Source organism: Calidris pugnax, unplaced genomic scaffold, assembly GCF_001431845.1.
Source record: "Calidris pugnax isolate Ruff unplaced genomic scaffold, ASM143184v1 scaffold56, whole genome shotgun sequence".
Lineage (NCBI taxonomy): Eukaryota > Metazoa > Chordata > Aves > Charadriiformes > Scolopacidae > Calidris > Calidris pugnax.
In genome coordinates this window covers 14,507,011-14,532,525 of record NW_015090839.1, presented here as the reverse complement: position 1 = coordinate 14,532,525, position 25,515 = coordinate 14,507,011, and positions in this window count along the sequence as shown.

Sequence of the window (25,515 nt, the reverse complement as noted above, 5' to 3'; positions counted from 1 at the left end):
AATGGTAGATGGGGGAACTCCAATAACCTACTTGAAGGAAGAAGGTATTGATGGGGAGACTCAGTGAGTCTAAGGAGAGGCTCTCTGAGAAACCTTTCAGACTGAGAGGGTTTAGCCCAAGGGTAAGAGAGTAATTCTGGGATGCAGGGGATGAACATTGTGGGATTGTGCAAGACTTATGAGATGTTTAGGGTAAGTATCAAAGATAGGGAAAAGGAAAGTTCAAGGAGGAACAAGTGTGGAAAACGAGGAAAATGGGGATAAAAGCCATTTATAACCTGGCATTTGGCCAATATGTTTGCATAGCCATGCACAGTCTATCCCATCTTCTCATTAAACTCCATTTCCAACTCTTCTCATCCGTAAGAGGCTCTCTACTCCATGGGTCTTTGTATATACGGATGTCTAAATAGAGTAACTGGAGGCAGACCATGTGGTATCAGGGCCCATGCATGAGAGGTGACAACACCTGGAGAGACTGGAGAGTGTGCATTTCTGTAAGTGTTTATGTTGGTGTGTAATCACTACTGAACATCAAGCCAGACTAGCCAGAAAATAGGATAAGATGCTTAGGATAAGTACTGATGTGGTTGTTAAATCTGGGCTAGATACCAGAGGAATAAGAGAGGTCTGAAAGTTGATCTGTGTGACCACCCATGCATATCTGTAAATTTGTATACATTTGTGTTTCTACCGTGAATACGTGTTCAGTCTCACTACTGGTTAGACCTGCGAACACAGAGCTGTGCAGCCTCACCTCTATTGGACTAACAGATTTGGGAGCTCCTAAAAGAATTAACATGGTACCTCTAATAAATCTCAGAAGTTGCAAAAGAATTCTAACACAATAACTCTCAATATTGGAAGCTTCTTCCAAAATGGTTAGGAGGCCATGCAAATGTAGGTGACGCTACCAAAAGTGTATGTACTTTTGTAATTCTTATAGTCTTCAGTTGGCAGCTGGAGTCCTTCCTGGCAGCTAAAACAAAAATCGCCTCATTATAGCAAAGCAAATACGGAATTACTAGTCTATCAATATGTTTGGGATAGATGCTGAAACACTCAGACAACCAAAAACTGAAATGTTTCTGTCCATGTCCAGAAGCAAAATTTTTGTTACCCAGGGATTTTGGAAATTACAGGGATAGCTGAAGATCTATATAAGCAGTGACTAAGTGAAGACTTGGAAACCACTGTTTTAAATTTGATTCTTAAATTCTTTTTAAAGTCCAATTCCAGTGCCTAAGCTTTAGTATTTACTAAAAAGCACTGTGATTAAGTTAAACATTAAGAATGTCAGATTAAATGTAATAAAGTATTGTAAGGGAAAAAAGACTTAACCATTCTTAAAGCAGAAGTTGGTCAAAAGAAGTTGTAGATCAGCTTCAGAATTAGGTCACTGGAATCTAAACCCTTTTTTGAAACTGGGTGGCCTATTCCTAATACTATCTTTTGTGTTTTGATCTGGCATTTCAATGATTTTTTCAGTGATATTCAATATACTATCGCAAGTTAGCAGATGGAGAAACACATCCCATTTCCTTCTTTTCTTAGCCTATAGTTTCCTACAGTGTCACTTGTTTTTGCTAAGAAGAAACCAAAATATTCCTGGAATTGTAATTTGGAAAAATTTTGTAGTCTTGTGGTAGTAGTGGCATTGACTACATGCCATAAAGCTATTTAATGAGCTTCACCATCTCTATATCAAGTTCTGCAATGAGTGCAGTTTGATCCCAAAAGAGCCCTTTTCAGAAACCATGTAGCCTTTAAAGGGCCACATATAATATATTAAATCTATTTTGATGAAAAACAAATCTGCTAGATACTTAACAGGCTTCATCCTGAAGTAAAAGCTGGTATATGGTGTTGTTCTTGGCAAAATAGCCCTAGCCTCCTTAGAAGCTGTGATTGGAAGAAGCTGGATTACCAACCCTTTTCGGTAATAATGAATATAGGGTAATCAAAAATGTTATATGGAGGAAAATATAGTATATGCAGGAGATATGTTATTCTTCTCATGCAAAGCAACGAGGACCAGGTCCCTGTTGCTATAAATCAAAGCAGCACCACTTAAATTTGTGGAACTATCCCAAGTTACAGCAATTCAGGTCTTGCAACTGCAATCTGCTTACTAGAGCTAGAGACGATTGCAACTGGTAACCACATGTGCTGTACCTGCCATATGAACTTATCTTTTTGAACAAGACTTTTACTCAATTTTGCTTCCATGCTGACCTATGCTTTTAGGATGAGCAGTCATTAACAATGCTGGAACTAATTAACATAAATTGAGGGCTCCTTTACATTTCAAAGATGGTGTAAGAGAGAGTCAGGACTGAAGAATAAAAGGAAAAAATCCCAGCCACAAAAGCAGAAGGCAGTTCTAGATTTTTAACACTGACATTTCAAAGTTTAGAGGCATTCAAGTCTTTTTTCAGAGAGAGGTCATTTGCAAAATGTGGCCATGGATCTAGTTTTAGATCATGATCTCCACCCGCTTTCTTTCCCCGTAGAGCTTGGATAGTGAGGTCCAGGCTCAGGGCCATCTTTAGTGGAAAGCATTATCTTGAAAAGTTGTATTCTTACAGAAAATATTGTACATACTGCATTAAGAAATATTCAGATAGACAGTAGTAATTACAACAAAAATCCTATTTTTCTGTTTCCTTGTTTGGGGCACAGGAGAGCGTGCTGTAAGTTTCACTGACCCTTTGTACAACCCATTTGTTTATTTCTGGGATGTTTCTTAATCAAAAAACAGATTGTTACTGCATGGAATAAGCAGTTGAAAAATCATAATTTTCTGTCCCCAATTTTCAGTTAGGTGTATTGTCTGTATGTATGACCACATGCCATTAGGGCACTGTAATTATTTCATGGTGTGTGGGAAGAGGCTCGGTCAGTGTCCTCATGAAAATCATTCAGTGCAGAGTTTTTATGCCCTGATACTGCTCTGGTGGCAGAAGACACAGTAGCACGTGTCACTCCAAAGACAGTGTGGTGATCCAGGATGCTCTTTCTGTACAGGTGTAAGTGTGCTCCTGCAGAAAAGTGCTTGAAGCTGACTGATTCTGGATCCTGACTCCATAGCATGCCAGGAGGTGCTATGACACAGCATCAGTGCCCACATTGTCAGGGACCTTGTGTTCCTTCTTATGAGTCCACTCAACCTCTTTTACAGTGACAGAAACTTTTCTAGCCTTGAGTCAGGCAACAGAGTTGTCTTAGAGAAAAAATAGGGTCAAATCCTGGGACCTTTAGCACATGTCCTCACAGCAGCTGAGGCAGCAGGAATTCCCATCAGATGAAGGGAAGTAATTGATGAAATCACTACATCCCTTGAAGTCAGCCAGAAAAGATCTGACTGCTCCATCAAAATATTTATAGAGACCTGCTTGGGGAAATGAAAAATGTCAGCTCCTGAAGCGAAGAATCAGAAAAAAAAAGCAGAAAAAGGGTGACAGAAGAGACTCCATGTTCAAATAAATTTGTCGACATAAGACAGTCTGGTGTCCATACAAGTAAACGTGTGCTGCTTGGTCTGTCAGAAATCAGGGTCAGTCATAAATCAGAAATTACAGCACAACTCACCCTCAGTATAAATCTAAAGGCATGACTGTCACTATGCTTCAAAAACATTTTTTTGGTGCTTTCAGGGAAAGGAAAAAAGGTTGGCTCATAATCAGACTCTGAGGGAATTAAATCAAATGCCCACATTCTAATGAAATATATTTGAAGCCTATTGTATTTGGAAACTGATATTAATTTCCTACATCCCTTTCTAAGAAGAGACAAACAATTACAACCATTCTCTAAAACTTTTCATACATCAAAACCTCTGAGGAATAGGCTCTACAAATTTAGTATTTTGCAAATTTTGCACACCCATCAGTGTAGTTGTATGTACTCAGTATGTGCCTACATAAATATATAATTTCAATGGTGTCCAGTGAACTCATCTTATGAAGAAGTTGTGTGCAATGTATCTAATCTGAGAGACAAGAGAAAAGACAAAATCAAACATGAAATGTGTGTGTTTCTGATAGGAACCTGTGCATTTGTACAACAATGTTCTACCCCACTCTGCTCTACTGAGGTTGCTTCTGCTCTGTTGAAGGGTGAATTTCATAAGTCTATGCAGTTTTTCTGTCACTCAGACTCAGCAACATTTAATGGTACTGTTCGGAATACATTTCCCTGTAAACAGATTTGCCGTTACCATACCATATATCAAAGTCAGCATTCACATGCAATCTACTCAAAATACTGTGTGGCTAAGAAACTGGTAACATTCTTCTGAAAGTAAAAAACATCTGGTCTGAATAGCTAGGCCAGCAGCTGCAGTAAAAGAAATCTATTTTTTTCCCATTAACAAAGGAAGCAAGACTCTCCATAAGGTACATCCATTTTCTCTTGTCCCTAGCTCCAGGTTTAACTTTTCTTAATATAGAAAAGCTTTCTTGGCAGTACTGCTGTCATGGAAAAGGAAAAGAAAAAAAAAAAAATTTTCACAACTACATGGACTGAACAGGATCCTAAAAGGCTGGATTGTTAAATCCATAGTGATTTCAGCTAAACTTTTTGCCTTTGTAACTCATGAGAGGCATCTTCATATCATCAGATACAGTTCAGTTGTCTGGAAGTTCTTTACTCTCTCTGCTGTCAGTTTCCCCGCCTCAGCCCAGTCTTAAGTATGACAGACATCTGTTCCAGCTGCATTACAAAAGGAAGAACTCACACAGTCAAGTTGTCTTTCTTCTGATCCAAGTTCTTTGAAGACTTTTTAATCCTAGAGAAGGACAATTATGGTCCAGGACTCTGACAGTTTGAAGTTTAGTTACAGTTTCAGACCAGCCATGCACTATAGACACAGCCTAAACCAGAATGTTGGTTGAGACTCTGGGATTTGGTAAATCCTCTTTTCATCTACAGCTGAATATCTAACTGTAAGCCTAGATAGCTGTATTTTCTGCTCCCGTTGGTGTAACTAGGTCTTGTCCTTCTGCAAACCAGCTTGTGCCCTGAATTCAGCAAGGGTACATTGGTATAAATTAACAGCAACTCTGCTGCGGGCAAACATAAGCAGCAGGAAGGCCTTCATATACTATGGTCTCACCTTTTCTCCTCTTTCCTATATAATGTTTGCTAGCTTCTTTACCCTCAGATACAGATGAGTACAAACAAAGCAAGTTTGAATGAACAGTGACTGTTGCTCCCTTGAGATTAATCTTCCTTCTTTCAAGTCAACCAAATGGAGAATCTCATCCTAGGGGTGTCAGATCAAAGCAGAGAACTGTTCACCCCAAATACTGTTTACTCAAACTTTAAATACTGATCTATAAGATAAACAAGAACAGAATTTGCCTTTTAGGACACATCTTAAAATACTGCAGGTAGTTTTTCTCATCGCAGCAACCCTTCCACAAAAAACAGACTTAATTTTTCTCAAAGGCCAAAAAAGGTGTAGCATCTGAATCTGGAACCTAACTGAATGAAACAAAATATGCAAATAATGGGATTGCAGTTGGGCTATCACAACCTGACATAGCAATGATGAACATGAATTCCGAAAAGTATTGTGTTAAACCAAAAGGATGAAACAGGGAGGCATTTTAGCTCTGAAAGACAAAACCTGGGTACTAATCATAAAACTATTACTAACCCTCATGAAGAGTGATGGGCAAGTAGATTGTCTCTGAAGACAAGCACTTTCTGAACCTTCCTCAAGAAAGATGCAAGAGAAATGACAGTTCAGAGATTGTTCGAAATGGCTGCAGATTCCTACCCTGCTATTCAAACTCTACCATTTACATAAACTATTGCTTTCAGTGCCAAACTTTAGGTAGGAGCTGTACAGCCACAGCAGGAACAGCACAAACAGAAAGAGGTTCTTCCTAGTCATAAAGCCTGAGCTGATCCTGCTGCCACTCAGAGAGATGGGCTGGGGCAAGGGGTGGGGACATAAACAGTAGACAATGACAGTTACCTAGAGCCCCAGGAGAGGGTGCCTGTAATCGGTGGACCTGCAAGAATTGCACGTGAAACTAATTACACTGGTAAGGCTGCTCTGTGACAGATAAATCCCGCTCTCTGGCCTCACACCAGGAACACATAAACTGCCCTGGATAATTCCCTCTCTTTTAGATCAGTAACAGTTCCCATACCCCTCTCAGCTTTGCGGCAATTTTTGATCCGACTTCCATGCTAATTTTGTTCCCCAAGCTTCTAGGGATTTTGTCTTCTCCTCTGGAAGGCATGATTACTCTTGCCTCCAGAATCTCATCGCTTTTCTTGCAGCAAATGCAGGTCTGACTGAGGGACTCTTGAAGATTTTTGGTAATTTTTTTTATACTTCTATCCTTACCCCTGTCAAGTAGTTTTCTGCCTTGCCTTCCTTAAATAAAAATCCTAATGGAGATTCTGCCATGAATTTTACAGACACACCCTTTCCTTCTTTCCCTGGCATATCTCATTTTTTGAGCCCATTGCACCTAGCTCCCATTTTGGGCTTTTCCTCTCCCACTCTGCTCACACTCCCTGCTGTCTGCCATCTGACATACTCCCTTTCCCCTTACTTTTCTAGATGACTCAAGCTCTCTCTCGCCTCATACAACCAAAACATTTTGCACATTTTTGTTGATTTACAGGGGCCACCTCAGGTCACTACCTCTTATGCACATAAAAATAGTTCTCTTTCTTGCACCCCTGTTTTGAGTGCAGGTCTCCACACGTCTCCTGAGGTCCACCTGAATGTGTGGAGATGTTCAAACTGCCAGAAGAGATACCAGAAAAACTCTCTCTCCTGGGTTCAAGACTCTGGCAAATACCTCACTGTATTTCTGAAGTTCAGTTTTTACATGGAATTTATAATAACAGGAAAGAGAAATATACAGTCTTTCAGTACTTGGAATGGCAATATGTCATGTGGCTAGGAAAGGTATGTCTGGGAGTATCGTATAGCTGTTACTCAACCTAGAGACAGAGGAGCTTTGTGTGGTGTGCTGAGGCTTCTTGAGCAAGTCAGACCAAAATACAGACACACAGCTGAAGCTGTTCTGGCTTAGAATGACACAGACAAGTTTCACACCCAAGAATAAGTAACTATATTTTCTCATGACAACAAAATTTTGTGAAGGTAAAAAATTAAGTCCCAATATTAAGCTCATCTATCCCCATGTTTAGTGCAGAGCAAGCTCTCACTCCCTGCAATCCTCAGTCGGGCAAGGACTAGGATAGCTTTGTATCAAAGCAAACTGAAGAGGAGATTTATGAATCATGCTCAGGCAAGCAGAGATCAGTTACGCTCTCTCTGGAGACCTCACAAGGGAGAAACTTACTTCTTTATTCTGCAAATCTGTCATTCTGAATTACTCAAGCAAATTCCAAATTTTATTAGCTTTCTAGTCATGAATAATTAGATAAAAAATATATAACCTCTCTTATTTCCAGCAGTAACACAGGAATAAAATATTGTTAACAACCAAAAATGTTTGTTTCCTAAAGCTTTCTAATACTTCATCTTTCAATGTTTGAAAAGATAAAATAGGAAAGTGGAGTTTTGTCTTCAAGTCTTAGAATACCAGTAGCAATGGGATATTATAAGGTACAGAGATCCTTTTGGAGTAGGATACTCTAAGATTTGTCCATGCATAAAAAAAATAAAGAGAATCAGGGAGGAGGGTGTGTTTGTGAAAACCCATGCATTTAATAAAATGCATTCAATAAGGTCATTGAAAGGAAACAGATGGAAAGAACTCAATTATAAAGATTAACATAAGACTTCCAATAAGTTGCCTTGGTAGAAGTCAGGCATTTTAAAAGCCAACTTGGCAATAGTGTGCTTATTTGGTGAAATTTATGGTCAAAAAACAGCACTCTAAAGAAAGGAAATTGGCCAGTATCTTCTTTCCATGCAGTGCAAAAGTCCCACAAGTCATTGGTGGCATAGGCGTCTTTGATGTATATTTAAGCAAAACTTCATTTACAATTGAATATAGAAGCAGCATATAAAACATATTTTTGGCAACAGAAACCATAGTGTCTTACAGAAATTGCATGTAAGTCAGAGTTTGAGAAAGAGATCTTCTTGGTGATGAGAATGGGTCCTATACAATAACCAGTAACAATCATTTCATGTTGCACATGGTGAAGCTAAAGCGAAAAAAATGTGCCACTCGCATTGAAATTGCATATTAGACAATAAGCCACCCCAAATTCAATCCAATTTATAATAGAAACTTCATTTTATTATTGGTAACACTACTGACTACATTACACTGTAAGACTCTATAGCGATTTCTCCACTATGTGCTAATGTAGAGTAACTAATTACAAATGGCAAAGCAACTGCAGATAATGCAGTTCAGCAAGTTCAAAAACTAGCTTTCAGAAACAGCATTCAGGAATTCTCTGAATTCAAGCTCTACCGAAGCACAGAGAAACATTTACCAATCCATCTGTTAAACAATTGGGATAGTATACACAATAACATTTACTGAGCAAATTAGCTATGCAACCCCTTACTCCCCCTCCCTTAAGAAAGTCATGTTTTCTATATATTGTCAATGTCTACGTAGCTCTCAGTTCATAAAAGTTGTTATTTCTTTTCCTCAGTGGAGTGAGTTACCTTGTAACCCACTCTACCCTTTCAGAGATGTCTGTCCAAATCCAGGATTCCTGTTATCATATCCAATAATTCCTCCCTTCACCAAGAGGAAATTAATACCTCAATTAAATCCATTTTCTGAGATAATCTACATGTCACTGGAGGATTTTCAAATGTGATCTTTGCTGCACACAGCTACAGGAAAGACTAAAGAATAAACAAAGATATGTCAATAAAAAAAAATCTACTAAGACCTCGTTGATTTGAAATATTAGCAGGAGCAGATTTTCTATTTCTTCTTGTCCAGAAATCATCTATTTTAGCCAAGTCTTGCACTATTCTACATTGTTTCACAACTTATCCTCTGCTGTCATTGCTGCAGAACCACCAAATTGATTCAAATATAATACTGACCTTGTGAACATAGATATATGACAAGAAATTGGGCCACAATCATCCGCTAATTTGATAGTGGCCAACCAGCAATATGACATATAACTATTTTTTAAAATAAGAAAGGTACTGCACTTTTCCAAGTCCAGCACTAAACCACATCCCTAAGAACCATGTTTTTCAAATACCTCCAGGGATAGTGACTCAACCACTTCCCTGGGCAGCCTGTTCCAATGCTTTACATGAAGGAGGTGAAGGAATTTCTCTTAATATCCAATCTAAACCCCCCCTGGCACAACTTGAGGCTATTTCCTCTTGTCCTATCACTTGTTACTTGGGAGAAGAGGCCAACTCTCACCTTGGATATTAGGAAAAATTTTTTCACCAAAAGGGTTATCAGACATTGGAATGGGCTGCCCAGGGAGGTGGTTGAGGCACCATCCCTGGAGGTATTCAAAAGACGGGTTGAGGTAGTGCTGGGAGATATGGTTTAGTGATGGTGTTGCTTTTTGTTTGTTGTGCATGTGTTTATTTTTGTCAAAGTTAGGTTGACGGTTGGACAAGATGATCTTTAAGGTCCCTTCCAACCTAGAAGATTCTGTGATTCTGTGATACAACCTCCTTTCAGGTAGTTGTAGTGTAAGGTCTCCCCTCAGCCTCCTTTTCTCCAGGCTAAACAACCCCAGGTCCCTCAACTGTTTCTCATAAGACTTGTTCTCCAGACCCCTCACCAGCTTTGTTGCCCTTCTCTGGACATGATCCAGCACCACAATGTCTTACTTGTAGTGAGGGGCCTAAAACTGGACACAGTACTCAAGGTGGGGCCTCACCAGTACCCAGTACAAGGGGGACTTCCTTAGCTCTGTTTGCCACACTATCCCCATTACAGACCAGGATGCTGTTGGCCTTCTTGGCCACCTGGTCACACTGCTGGCTCATATTCAGCCAGCTGTTGACCAACACTCCCAGGTTCTTTTTCACCAGGCAGCTCTCCAGACATCTTCCCCAAGCCTGTAGCACTGCATAGGGTTGTTGTTATCCAAGTGCAGGACCCAGCACTTGGCCTTGTTGAACCTCATACCATTGGCCTTGGTCCATCAATCCAGCCTGTCCAGGTCCCTCTGCAGATCCTTCCTATCCTCAAGCAGATCAACAGTCCCTCCCAACTTGCTGTCATCTGCAAACTTACTGAGGGTGCACACAATCCTCTCATCCAGATCATTGATAAAGGTATTAAGCAGAGCTGGCCCAAATACTGAGGGCCACTGGAGACCACTTGTGACTGGCCACCAACTGGATTTAACTCCATTCACCACAACTCTTTGGGCCTAGGCATCCAGCCAGTTTTTTACCCAGTGAAGCGTACGCACGCCCAAGCCATGAGCAGCCAGTTTCTCCAGGAGAATGCTGTGAGAAATGGTGTCAAAGGCTTTACTAAAGTCAAGGCAGACAACATCCACAGTCTTTCCTCATCCAAGAAGCAGGTCACCTTGTCATAGAAGGAGATCCAGTCAGTCAAGCAGGACATCATGTACAAATTATTTTTTATAAGGTATCCTCCACATTTGTTATTACTGTATCTGTATTTCCCTCTATTAGCATGTTGCTAATAAATTATCCTCTGCTCTCTATTTTTTTCTGGAATAAACTCAAGATAATACTTAAATGACACAAACACACATTCTAAGAGGAATGTAATCCATTACTTATCTGTAAGCGTGTCTAAATGTTTTCAGCAAAACCAGCTTTGTTAAGGAGCAAAAATGTCATAACACAAGAAAAAGCCTATAAACATCTTTAGCCTAATTCCTGTGAGAAAATTGTTCTCATAACCATTGCAGTTTCCTGCAGACTCAACGTTCTGTCTAGAGAGTCTTCCGTTTATATAAAATCATGACTCTCTTGTTACTGACTTCCTCTTAGCTCCCACAATAGCTCTAATTCAGACTATAGTGATGTAACATTTTTAAAGGCTGAAGTAGGTACACAGAGTGTATCTGAATCCCAGTGTCACTGGCTGTTCTGGTGTCCCGTGTTTAGAACAGCAGTCTCCAATTAAAGTTTTTTAGAAAAACTAAAAAATTCCCATTGGGAGATTAAATTGAACTTTTTGAGCCAAAGATATATATCTGCTGGCTTCATAACACATGAAACTTTACTTATTTTTTACCACTTCTTTTAAATTTTGTGTACATATGCACCCACAAACACATTTAAAAGCAAAGCAATACTTCTTACTTTCTAGGCACCCCTGATATAAATAAATAAATAAATAAATAGCCACATGGACTACAAAACCCCTTTTTATCTATTACTCTGACACAGCTTAAATACTGTGCAAGCTTTTAGAAATACTTAGTTAGGGAACCTGAAGCACAGATGGCAGAGCTGTCTACAGAGCATGTATTTTGTTTTTATAGCAATTTTCAAGCTTTCAACATTTTTAATTTTTGTTGGAAATATTGCCAGGAAGGAATTGGGTGTCAAGAGCCAAACTTTCCCATTCAAAAGGCATTCTGGTGGTTGATTGGGTGTTGAAACTATGGGCTTAGGAGTCAGAATACAGTTTGTCATCACAGAGTATTCTGAAACAGGTGGAAGACAACCTGAATAGGATCTGTCATCTTTCCAGTCCAATTCCCTAACTACCACTCCACTGAAAGCGAGACATCATATGTAACTGAAAACCTTTCCCAAAGAAAGGCTCATTTACACTAAAAGAATTTTAGCCAAAAGTACCCCAAACAACAACAAAAGGAAACACTTAGGAAGATAAGGGCATTAACTAGCCATTTTGTGTAAGATCAAAAGTCTGTCTAGTCCTGTCTCTTCCAAAGATCTGTAGCAGAAAGTAAAATAATTGAATAAAAAAACCAAAGAATGTATAGAATTATATACCTACTCCTTTATATAACTCCCACTTTTCATAAAAAAAACAAAAACAAAACCAAAAAAACTCAAACACTTTTTCAGTTCTTTCTGCAAAAAGGTGTCCTGATAAATCTTCTGGTCTACTGTGGACTTTTGCAACAGTTCAAGGATTAAATTTATTTCTGCTTCTGGGAAAAATATGAGCGAGGTTCAAAGAAAGGGAAAACAGCATTAAGCAGTGTCTTAACACTCTTAATTGGTATCCAAGCATGAATACTGAGTTCTTTTCAGCAAGTCGTAGTACAGATTTTCCAAGGTCTGGATCAGAATTCCCACCTGGAAATACCAAATTCATGAGACTAATATTTTGCCACAATTACATCAGTGCAACTCTGCTGTAACTACAGTGAGAGCACAGCAAGATGTTATCATTACTATTTATCCCTGGCTAGTCTCATTTATGCAGAAGAGTGACTATAGCTGATTTTTAAATCCTGTGGCCCTCAGCTCTGCTGTGAACTGCTCAGCTACTGCCAGTATCTGGCTTCATTAGTACTGCATTTCCTGGCTCCTGCTCCCCACAGCTCCAGCTCTGCAGATAAGTTCATACAGAGTGAAATGTTGCTATTCGATCATAATTCCAAAACAGAGTTTTCCCAGCTCACTCACCCTTAATTCTTTGGTCAAGAGTCTAATTGGATCTTTTCTAGCTTTATGAAAATGACAGGGGAAAAAGGCTCTTCCACATTATTCTGTTTTTCTTTTTTTGAGACTAACATATTGCAATTTTAATTGACTATGCTGTCTTACTTATTCCTGCAGTTAAATTTGGCCCATGACCTCAAAAGACCACAAGAAGAATTAAACTCCAAGGCTGCTGTTTTTCATCAGCTCCTTTTTTTTGACTAGCTAAACCTTCAGAGGATCTGAGTTATAACCATGTTTTTCAAAGACAGTTCCCTGCTACTAGTCATTCAGAGGTTCATTATGTAAGTGTCAATGTCCTCCAACTGAAGCATTCCTCATTTAAATTTCACCTGTGATAATAATGCAGCAACTGGAGGAAACTCCACTGATTTCTTAAGGCATGTTAAATATCTGGAAGTTAGCCACCAACTAAAAAAAATTACAAACTAACTTCAAAGACAGCAAAAGAATTCTTACCAGATTTCTCTGGACAAGCACAAAAATAATGTGTGATTCTTACAGAGAGTTGATCCTAAGTATACCTTCAATCAGCAGAGTGAATTCCACTGGCTGTAGACCAGCCACCTACAGTGCAGCCAAAATTACTGAAACTGTATACCAAAACCAATCTCCTTCACATGTAACATAGATTATTTGATAATCAGGTGAAATATAATGGCATTTGTTATGCAGGAGGCCTTAAATACTAGCTTATCTCATTACAAATATGTTTATTTGTAAATACATTTAACTCTGACAAATGAATATGCATATAAAGTATACAAAGCCTGCAATTAACATTTGTATTTATAAGATTTATTGCTTTGTGCCATTGATACCTTCATTCATTTAGTTTAATTGCTTGCTGGCACAGATTTTAGGGGATTATTTTTGTAGGCTCCAGATAATATATTTGCCCTCAAGTCCATTAACATCCAGCTGGATATTTTACAAAAACAATCCACTAGACCAGCAGGCACTAGCTACTTATGAAGGAGTCTATCAAAGTCAAAACAATAAGATTTTTGTCATACTTGGTTTCATGATCTCTAAAGACTGGAGAATCTCTGGCTTGGGTTTCTATTGAATTCTATCAGATGGATGATTAAACCAGTAAAATTAAAATCTAAATGTCTCCATAGTTTGTGTAGTATCTTCTCAGAACCCCATCACATTCATTATATCCTTATCAGCTAAGAGTGAAACAAGGTCTGAGAGACTCCTCCATGATGGTTCTACAAAATCTCAGTAGCTTCATGTGTTTCCACTCACTATGGAACAATAACTGCCGACTTCCTCCCCACCCCCTCCCCAGCCCAATAAAAGCTTCATGATTTGACTTACTGTTGTGTTTTCTTTTCTAGTGAACAAAAACCTGTCATTTTTTGTCTGCCTTTCCCCACCAACTTCACTTGGGACATTTTAAAGGAAAACGAGTCAATGTAATTTATTGGCCAAAACCCAATAAATCTTAGTAAAATACAATTTCCTAGTTTTCATTAATATATTCCAAGACAATGAGCAATAAACAGAGAGGTAAACATAGCTGAGGCAATGAGTGATCTGCCTGAAGATAAAGAATAGTTTCCCTTGCAGCAAAGAAAGAATGGTTATGAGTGATGAGAAATGTTACTGGAGATAATCATGTATACAGTTTTTATCAGTTATTCTATAAGAGAAATAACTTTTTAATATTTTTCACTCCTTATTTTACTCTTCACTTATCCTAATGTCTCCAAGTACCCTTTAAATAATATTGCTTGCAAAGGCAGCCAAAAAAGTGGCACTTGGCTCCAAAGAACTCTGAAGAATTTATAAGCTGTTTTTCCTCCTATCCTTAGAGCTGCTGCCAGTAGAAGCCAAATCCAGACGTTTGCAACTCAACACCAGGCATGACAAGCTAATCTCATCAGTGTTGTCAAGGTCTAAGCCAGTGACCTCAGGCATAGGATATCTGATAGATGGTGAGCCACAATAGCTAATTTATTTTATATGAAAACCTTTTTAGATTATTATTTGCTTATGTATTGCTGCACCGAGATACAGTTTAAAAAGACCCAGTGAATATTTTCAGACCAGACTAAAATTCCAGTCCCTACAAAGCCTCTGGCAAGCATCATAGTTCAGATAAAAAGGTGGTAGGCAAGTCTTCAGAGATGCAGAAATTTGCTTCATATAATCAGATCCAAAAGTTGAGATGCTGATGTAATCTGCAAAAGCACTCTCTAAATCTCTCAGTTCCGTTACAAAATATCATACCTTTTTGGAAATTTGTTCTACTGAGGCTATGAACTACATAGGAGACAGGTTTCATGTGATATAACAGTGCCTCTGCTTCTGGACAGAAACAGAAAATAGCACAGCAAAATGAAATAATGAAAGTCAAAGAACACACTTCCAAATACTTGCAAACCTTGTTCAAGTCACTTCAATCCAGTTGACCAATCTTTATTAAAAGAGTTCATATATTTCTGCCTAAGACACAGAAGGCAAATAGGTTCCCAGTAGCTCTATGAAGATGAATGTTTGATCTCTGGCACATGTGCTTTTAGATATGCTGCTTCCTAGATCATGCAAAATAGAAGGAAAAGCTCAAATCAATCATTCTGGAGGCAAAACAATACTTCCTTCTCACCATGGTGCTGTCTGGAAGAGATTTATGCTATAAAATGAGTTTCAGATTTATGAGCTGAAATTCTGAACCTGCTCAAATTAAAGGCATAACTCCTTCTGACTTGAATAAAGTCAACATTTTATCTACTGAGAGATTAGCAAGAGCTGGAGGACCTGATAGGAGGAACCGGCCAGGCTCTCAACCTACCTAGCAGTGTCTATCCCATGTCCTAAATATGTCTGTGGATTCTTGCTGCTTATTGGAAAAAAGGTGGCAGTGGCCTTATCTGTAAAGGAAGTTAATTTGTAGTTTGTATGGAAAATGGTATGTATATCAAGAATTCAGATTTAAAAAAACACAGCTTGCCTGATTATACAGCAGAGGAAAATTCTTCTGTAGTGGCTGCAATACACAAAAGAGAAAATGCAATTTCTTGGTAATCATGTCTAGTTGGCAGCACGTCAAGAATGGTTAGAACCCAAGACTGCAGACTCATTTTACACTACAGAGTATCTTTTGGAATAGCCTGAACTAAGAACAAACAAAAGCACACACTAGAGATTATTATATCTTGAAAATAACTTTGCATGGTAGACACCATTCTTGCTCAAGTATTGTTCAGGCATTAAAGGCAACATCTTTCATAAAAAGGAAGAAAAAGCATGGGAAAAGATGCAATGATGTACATATATGTAAAGGATCATGCACATAAATGAATGGCACCTTCTACGGAGGTCTCAGTAAGCCATATCCTGAACATTTTAGAAATAGGTTACTTACATGACTTTAACATAGGATACTGGCATTACATGTGACAATATATACAGAAAGACACAAAAGACACTGTTATTCATTATGCGTTGCAGTCATTAAGACAGAGTATAAAGAGCAGAGAATTAATGGTAGCCAATGAACAGAAATTCAGAAATGAAATGTCTTATTACTTAAACTCATTTGTTTGTCAGATAACATATATTAAAAATTGTTTTTAACTGAAAAGTTTTCACTTTCAAAGCCTTAATATTAATTTTCAATTACACTAACTTCAATTTTACACCTATGTGACTGTAATTATTCCAAAATGAAGCCTCATGTCTCCTGAAATGTTCACACGAGAGAAAAAATTGTGCCCTTAAGTAATCTCTGTCTATCACTGCAGAGGCAAAGGACACAAATTCCTGGATACGTTTATAACTGGGGAGCACGTGGCATGCAACAGGGGGAAAAGTAGAGTCTGTGTGCTATGGGGAATCCTGATGTGTCTTATCTGAGCTCCGGATGGCTGTGACCAAGGTTATAGTTGGACTACAGTTGGAGGTTGGACTAGATGATCTCCAAAGATCCCTTCCAACCCCATATCATTCTGTGTTAGTTACTACCAAGTGCACTGAGAATGTCTGAAGAAATGATCAATTCTCTTGCCTAATGTGAAGTGAATCTTCTTCTCTGCTGTCTCTCTAGATCCCTTGAATATTTCAGTAGATACAATCCAGTGTTGAAGTGAAATTCCTATTTGAATTTGAAAGAAGGGTATTTTCTTATCTTAGAATCACAGAATCATAGAATGGCTTGGGTTGAAAGGGACCTTTAAAGATCATCTAGCTCAACCCTTCTGCCATGGGGCACGACCATGGACACATTCTTTCAATTACCCAATTTGCTTAATTTTGAAATATATTTGTGCATCTACTCTTGAACTGTTAATTTAATTGTAAGGGTGGGGGGCTAAACTTAACACATTGGATGAACAAAAAGTTCTGGCAAATAATATCATTTGCCCTGTAAATTTACAGAATTAATTTGGAAAATGTAGCAAAGTTTAATTTACTTTCATGTTTTGATATTTGGCTTGTATAACATAATGTTGATGATATAATAAATAGTTGCAACTCTAGATTTTCTAGATGATAGAAAGTATGGCATAGATCATTCCATATTCCAGACATGCAGTCTTTGTTGAAGACTCATGCAGGATTGTTTCAGTCTTCCAGTCCAATTGTGACACTTACAGGAGAACACACTGAAATTTTAAGCATGTAATCTAGGTAACTGAATTATAGATCCCTGAAAAGATTGATAGGGAATGGAATCACTAGACCTTTGAAGAATGGGAAACTTCAGAAGTTTCAACTGACCACAGCAATCTACAAAATGGTCAGTATAAATTTAAATTCATATACAAATATTCAAGTAAAACTTCCAGCAGAAAACTAATTGAGGTACCAATCGTCATAAATGCAAAATTAAAAATACTTTTGCATAAGTTAGGTAAATCTTTTTCCTTTGCAGCCAAGCAATAAATCCTAACAGCTTATGTCCCTGAGCCGTTATCTTGACAGAGGCTCATTTTAATCATTTGAGAGCGATTCCTATAAAACATAACCTCGTGTATTAAATGGTCATATGCAGAGCACAGAAGTTCAATTAAACAGTTTCTAAACCAACATGATAAATTGGGTATCTACTTTATGCAATCCCTCCAAAATCCCTACAAAAAAAGAAAGTTCACCTTAGTTTGGGGTTTGTTTTTTTTTAAATCAAAGTGAAACTCATCCACTACTGTCTGTCCAGCACGAAATATCAAAGAGCCTCACAAGATACAATACCAGTATAAGGCAAGGATGCATGCCACCGAGATCAAGTCTGAGTCCTAGGGAGCTGAAATTCCATCTGTAATTAAAGCATGACTTTAAAGCCACTTCCAGATGCTGAAATTGCTGCCTATTCATAGGTTGTATTTTGTGTAAGGACCTGCCTAGTAAATTCTCTCCCACTAGTCTGGCAATGACTGCAGTCACTTTCACCAAAGGTGCTATTCCTCTTAATACAAACACAAGAAGAAAATTCAGGGATAGGCTTGCAAGAAAGCCCCAGAAACAACCTTAAGACAATGTGAAAAATGAATTTGGTAGCAAGTCCCTGCACCAGAGATTATAACGAAGCCATTATTGGCTGCAGAATTTCTAATGCAGATCAATATATTGAGCATTATGTATGTTTACAGCACATAGAATTGAGATATATTTTTTTCCATGTGTATTACAAAAGCTGTTGTGTTTATTTCAAAAATAAAGTCATTAATAACAACTCAACATGTAGCTCAGTGAAACAGGTTTCTAGGATAACACTTGCATTGCACATAACCCCAAAAGCATCCTTGTGGCACTAATCTTGCTGGAGTAACACTAGGCAGTAAAAGTAAGGAACTATAGAAAAAATCAACTTCTTATCAAACTTTCCCAAATGACAATTGTGTTGATTCAAGAAGAATAGATATGCACATCCACTATTTGGGTACTAGTAGAATACGGTTTCAAATATACTCAAATGCAATTGATGTCAGTTCCCAATGCAGGATTTCAGCACACAGTTTGAGGGCCACACAGTGCTCTAAAGAAGTAAAACAAATACTCAAATGCATTTAACATTGAAAACTCAGCCAAGCCACGTAACTGAATGTAAATATTCAGGATGGAGAAAAAAAACCATGATTCAGCCCTCTCAAACAGGTGTTGCTCCCACAATACCCTCACAGTACATATCAAATGGAAAAACTGAACCCAAATCCTTTCCTGAAGAAAGATTCAGAACAAAGAGATTGAAAAGCTGCTGCTTGACCAAACCATAAGCAATGTATTTCATGTTCCCACAATTAGTGAATTTTATCAATTTATCAGAATACTTTACAAGCACTTACAGTGTTTTAAATGTGCATATGAAATAAACAAAAGTTTATAATAATTTATTATAATTATTCATTTATATTTAGCTGAGATTTGCTAAATTTTAGCACTGTGTTCATAAAAGTTTAAAAGGTATAAGTAACTTAGATGTATTACACATGACACCTAATAGCAAGAGCAACAGACTTACAAATATATCTGTTGATCCTATTCCAGTGTCATTGACTGGACTAGAAAGTTTTGAAGTAACCTTGAAATCGCCTGGAGTTCTCAATTCATTGACTTTAACATGGGAACTTGCCTGGAGCACATCTGCGTATCCAGCAGAGAAATCACTAAGTATAGAAGACTATTTCTGCCCACCAGAGAATGTCAGTGTCTGTGCTGCCTTCAAAGAGAAGGAATTTGCTTTGGGGTTTCCAGAAGCAGCAAGCAATTGTCATCTAAATAATCACTACCTCTCACCTCAGTTCCTTGTTCCTAACTATATGAGAATTGCCATAGAGGGAAAAATACGAAGGTACCACTTGCATTTGTCAATCCCTGTATGGAAACCAGAACTTAATAAGGCGGTCTAATGCAATTTAGCTATTTCAGTGAAAAACGCAATAGGAAGTTACAAGAAACAATTAAGGAATAGAGCAATGCTTTTTAAGAGGGGAAGAGAAAGACTGAATGGTGATGAATCAAATTCCTCCCCCCTGAGAGAAAGGCTACATGCTCAGGAAAACAAGAGCAATTAAGTTCAGCAGAAGCAGTGGGATGTGGAGCAGAAATGAAAAATGTTTTAAAGGTTTTAAAGGTTTTAAAGGTTTTAAAACAGTCTTGCTGCCTTCACCACAGCCTGTCCTGCCTGAGGGTTCTTGTATGATCAGTGATAGGGTGTGTTAAAGGTCCCTTTCTGGGCTACGTTGCTGAAGTGTTATATTTTGCCTGAACTTTTGAAGTTATTCTGCAAGCTAGCAAAAAAAAAAGCTTTTGTCATTTCTTGTTTTCCATGCAACAGGGACAAAAATGTCAGTTGTGGATAAACAACTCTTTATCAGGCATCTGTATTGGTGAAAAAGCCATGATCTGGGCAGCCAGAATCTTTCAACTTCAATTCCAGCTCACATGCTGTTCCACCTACGCTTTCCTCCTTCCCACTATCACACTGTGTGTGGTGTGAGAGAAAGACTGTGCGTTCCTTATTGTCCTGCCGCAACAATAAAGGGTTACCAAAAAATCACTAAGCTAGAAATTTAGTATCATTCTTGGAAAAATAATCTTATCCCTAACTTTAGCCCTTCTCTTTCTCTGCTTTTCAGCAGCACTTCCAGTTTCTCCAGCTGTAGCCAGAAGCCATATCCAGTTCTGAATGAGTAGATAAGCAGCTGTCACACATCCTTCTGCCATTCACAAGAAACAGGTGCATCCAGAACTTAAGCAGAATCTAAGTGTCAAATTTTATCTTCCCCTTTGGGTATATATTCATTGCAGTAAAAACGCCACACACTACTATTGACTGAGTTTATTACAGTAGCATGTCTTGACCCACCAAAAGGAGCCTTTCATTGTGCTAAGCCATAAAATTCTGCCCATCCAACTTTCCATTTGCTACACGTGAGTCAGAATTTTATCAGCCTTTCTTTTACTGTTTTCCCTTGATGCTACATTATTAACAGGAATCAACAAGTAATGGAAACCTATTATGATCATTTAAGTATGCAGAGGAAAAGTAGCCAACTTATTCTTATGCATGTGCCAGAAACCAGAATACACATTTTTTCCAGTTCACAAACACTTGAGAAAAGAATTTTGGTCCTGGCATCCTTGAGAAAAATCAAATGCCTGAAGGACATTTAGTTCCAGCTATGGTGAGGTTTTTTCTTGGGTTGGCCGGGGGGTGTTGGCAAAGTTATTGAAAACTGTCATTTTAAAAGTAAATAAAATCAACACATTTTATTAATGTTTTGAAAAAGACACATATTTCAGGTAGCTTATTTTGAGCCAAATACTGAAGCCATTTTTCAAAACTTGCTCAGGAAAGCTTATTGAAGTCAAGAGGAGTTCTGCTGAGTGAGGACTGCAGGATTTGTTTCTAAGAGTCATCAAAACAGTGTGTTTATTATTGAAGCAGCAGCAAAAAAATCAGTCACTGTGAATCATCCAAAATAACTATTTCCTATAAAGGCTGACACTCAGCCAGATAATTCTATCAGATCTTTGTGGACTTGGATGGAGTGGTCTTCAGCAGACATTTGGATAATCTACAAGAAGCATATGGACACACTAGAGTTAGAGCAGAAGTCTTCCCTCAAACTAGAAAATCATTCTTTACCCCTTCTTTTTGTAAGTGTGAGGGGATATTAAGGACAGTGGGAAGTTTCTGCCAGGATGAAGGCAGAGTGGATTTCTGGAAGGGAACATGTTTTCACCAAAAGAAAAGGAAAAAAATAAACAAGGTGGAAAAAGAAGCCAACACTTTCCACTGAAAGAAAGAAAAACCATTAAAGCAAAAGAGAGGTAAAAGTAAGAATAGCTCCTTTGCAGACTTCTCACTTCCTATTACTCTTTTTGTTTGATGGAACCAAAATTGCAATTTTACTTTTTACTTCTGTATTTAAAGGCTTTATTACTTTGTTCTTCCTTTATTCATGTATTTGCTTTCAAATACTACTTGCTTTCAAGTTTCCATTGCCTTTCCTCCTATGGCAAGAGCAAGTATGGATATGGATTTCCTCTAGAAGAGATGTTAATGCCCTTCTTTTACTTTACAGCCCTCTGAAGAGATGGGGAAAAGGGGGAGTTTTAGAAGCAAATTATATTTTAGTAAACAGTCTACTTTGTCTGATATCGGGTGCTGACACCAGACAGCTTCTAAGTGCACTTGAGGAAAGCACTGAATCCCCCATTACTTCACAACTTGCCTAGAGGAAAATACATTTTCTAGTATTTGTTTATTTACTGAAGTTTTTCCTTCCTCTGATTCAATCCTTACACTGGCATGTGTTAACTTTTCCTCTTTATTTGCTGAGTACCTGATCTATGATTGGGGCTGCCAGGCTTCATCACAATACAGTGCGGATAGTCTGGCAATAATTTGCCCTGTTTCTTAAGTCTCCCACGTCCCTTGTTTAGGAAAGCATCAGAACTCCAGCCCACATGTGTTCTTTTGTAAATGGATGATATTCAAAGACATTCCTTTGCCAATGCTATTTAAAAAAAATATTTAAATATAAAGATTGCAAAAATTAATAACTTATAGCATCCAAAATGGCTGCCAAAATTAAAAAAAAAAAAAAAAAAAAGTCTGTTTTCAGAGACTTGGCACTTTGAGCTGTCATATTATTTTTAAAAATATTATTAAGGGCACCACATGTTTCTTTCAGAACCTGACGATTTCTAAGAGAAATCACATTTTAAATCCTAAATTCAGCAGATGTCTCTGCATTGTTTTCTCATAAAGAAAGATTCATCATGTTTCGTATACAGAGCATATCAAGCTATTTTCAGTCACTGACATCCAAATAATAGCTCTGACATATTTTCAGGGGATTTGATCTGGGGAAGTATTTCTAGAGCCGAGCCAAATGAAGAAGCAGGAATACTGAAGTTAAAGCCCCTCTGCTTGAGGATCCATCTGTTATTTAAATGATATATTAGCAGGATGCGTGCTCGTCGAAGCAACCCGTAGACACAAGATGTCTAAAAATATGGAATATTAGACTTCAGACACTCTTGGCACTGTGACAGTAGTCAGCTTAGGTTACATAGTCCTTCTTTGATAAATTAGTGTAATTATTTCAGTGAGTTTTTAAGAGGTGCACAGCATGTTCCCTTGGAATCCTCACTCTCAGCAATACATTGTTTTTGGAATTTTTCCTGCCTGAGATGCAATATCAGTCAGAGGGAAACACAGAACAAAGTTTTTGCATTTAGATAACGACCAGGCACTTGGCTGAACCCAAAGTACTAATGTAGCTACTTAAGACTTGTGGCGACTGTGCTTATTATGTTGATTTGGCCTTACTGCATCAGCCTGTGTGCATGTATCGGGATGCTAAACACCTGTCCCTGTGCATTTCCTCATGGACACTTACAAAGCTCAGCTTGGTGGTCTCTTGAGAAGAAAAATTTGTGTCCCAGAAAGGATGACTCTTTTCCAGTAGAATCAGATTTTGGTGATGGATACGATACTGATTCAGCAAAGGGCTACATGCCACGGGGCAGACCCTGGCTAAGGTAGCTTCCTAAGAAGAACATTCAAAGCAGTCGCATCCTGTTTAGAATTCACTAAACTTCTTTATCCACATTAAGAAAACCAGCATAGTTTCAAGGTGGTGAATGTGTTTTGTGTCCATACAACAGCTTTCTTTTTAATAACTATTTTACCATGATCAGACAGAAGCATTTACAAACCACATATGGGCCTATTCTTGACCAAATGGAAACTTTCTGTGGAAATTCAACTTCACCAGGAAATGTTTGTTAGATGCAGGATGTAAATCAGACAGAGATCTCACACTAGAAACTCCAGTTGTCCTGTGGCTGCAACATTCATCTTACACTAAAGTGTTTTGTCCTTACATAAAATCAGGCAAACAAGGACTCCACTTGTATTTCCCACTTCCTAGTATTGTCTGTTGAGTTATTGACTATTGCAGGTAAGATATGTCTCTCCCTGGAGTAATTATAGTCCTTCATTGAATTTCCTTCTCTCAAAATACATAAAAATATATCTAAATAAAAGAAAAACTGCAAAAGATTTGTCCCATAAGGACTAGAAAGATATGGAAAAATTCAGTAGCTTCTATTACACAGACGAACGTGTCTTGGGCAGCTCTTTTCAGAGCACAACGTTAACCTTCAGAAAATCGTAGCTTAAGGCAAAGGGAAAAACATTGGTCTGTTTTACCAGCTTCTCCACAGTGCCACTACCAGTTCTTCAATATGAAATGAATACAAATGGATCTTGGAACCAGAAGGGAAGTCAGATCTGCTGTAAAACAGAGGATGGTGAGTCAAGCAGCATCCATGCCATAACTATAGCTTGTGCTTACTGGGTGAGCGTGAGGATTGAGCACAAATACTTATTTCTTTCCAAAAGTGCGAAGAGATATCAATCTGTCCAAAGAACAATAAAAGGAGTCCCCTTCTGGCCTTCACATTCTAGACTTGCTTTGAAGAGCTGAGAAGAGGGAGAACATTCTCTCCTGGTCCTTCTCTCATGACAGCTTTCTAGTATCTTTCTTATAGGTATAAGCTTTGTTCTCTGAAAAAATGTCCACTGCACAAATGCTGCTTGGAAAAGATTTAAGGCAAAATGTTTGACAGCTTTATTTCTGCTGTGAATTGTTATAATTATAATTTCAAATAATAGTTTCAAATTATTCAAAAAATTATTTCTTATGTAATAATCAAGAAAATGTGGATTGATTTTGAGCCAATCATGGGGAATCATAACTAATCATTACTAAATGCAATCTATGTACACACTCGATGTGTACATCACAGGATTCTTTGAATGAATGTAAGACTGATAATAAGTGTGTTAAAAATTTATAATTCTAAATTTTTGAAGATTTGGTTTAAATTTACTTTAGTTGCAAATATTACAGGTGATGTTTCAATTAGTACAAATTAGTAGAAATTTCAATGCAATGGGAATACAAAACATTCAATGACAGAATCACAAAATGGTAGGGGTTGAAAGGGATCTCTAGAGATCATCTATCCAGCTCCCCTGCCATCACAAGTTCACCTAAAGCAGGCTATACAGGAACGCACCCTCAAATTAAAACAGCTTTTCCTTATGTTGAGATGGAATTTCCTGTGTTCCAGTTTGGGCCTGTTGCCCCTTGTCCTGTCACTGGGCACCTCTGAAAAGAAACTGGCCCCATCCTCTTGACACTGGTCCTTAGGTATTTTATGAGCATTGATGAGATCCGCTCTCAGTCATTTCTTCTCCATGCTAAAAAGGTTCAGGTCTCTCAGCCTTTCCTCTTAGAGAGGTCCTCTAGTCCCTTGATCATCTTTGTAGCCCTCTGCTGGACTCTCTCCAGTAGTTCCCTGTCTTCTTCAACTGGGGAGCCCAGAACTGGACACAGTACTCCAGATGTGGCCTCACCAGGGCAAAGCAGAGGAGGAGGATGACCTCCCTTGACCTGCTGGCCACGATCTTTCTAATGCACCCCAGGAGACCATGGGCCTTCTTGGCCACAAGGGCACATTGATTTGAAATGTAAGCTAGAGAACTACAATAACACTCAGTTACCTCTAGAATCGGAGCTGAGCTACCACCTCCAAATTCAGATGAGGATTTGTAACATTCCAGAACCTGAGGTTTTTGAATCGAGCATTTTGGGAATGGTATGTTTTAAAGATTTGGTTCAGTCACTACCTAACAATCTGAATGAGGTTTTTTTAAACCCTTTCACAAAAAAAACCCTAAAATCTTTGGGTCCAGGTATTTTGATTTGATCTGCATTTTAAAAGAAAACAGTACTTGTTTGCATAAAATCTTCTGTTCAGTCCCTTGGGCATCACAATGTTAACATCCACTGGTAGCACTATTCTGATAAAATCTTCCCTGTCACCACACAGTCCCACAGAAATGATAGGCAGTGACCTGGACACCACTTCACTAAGGAATGTGAGCCAATTTCCTATTACAAAATCCC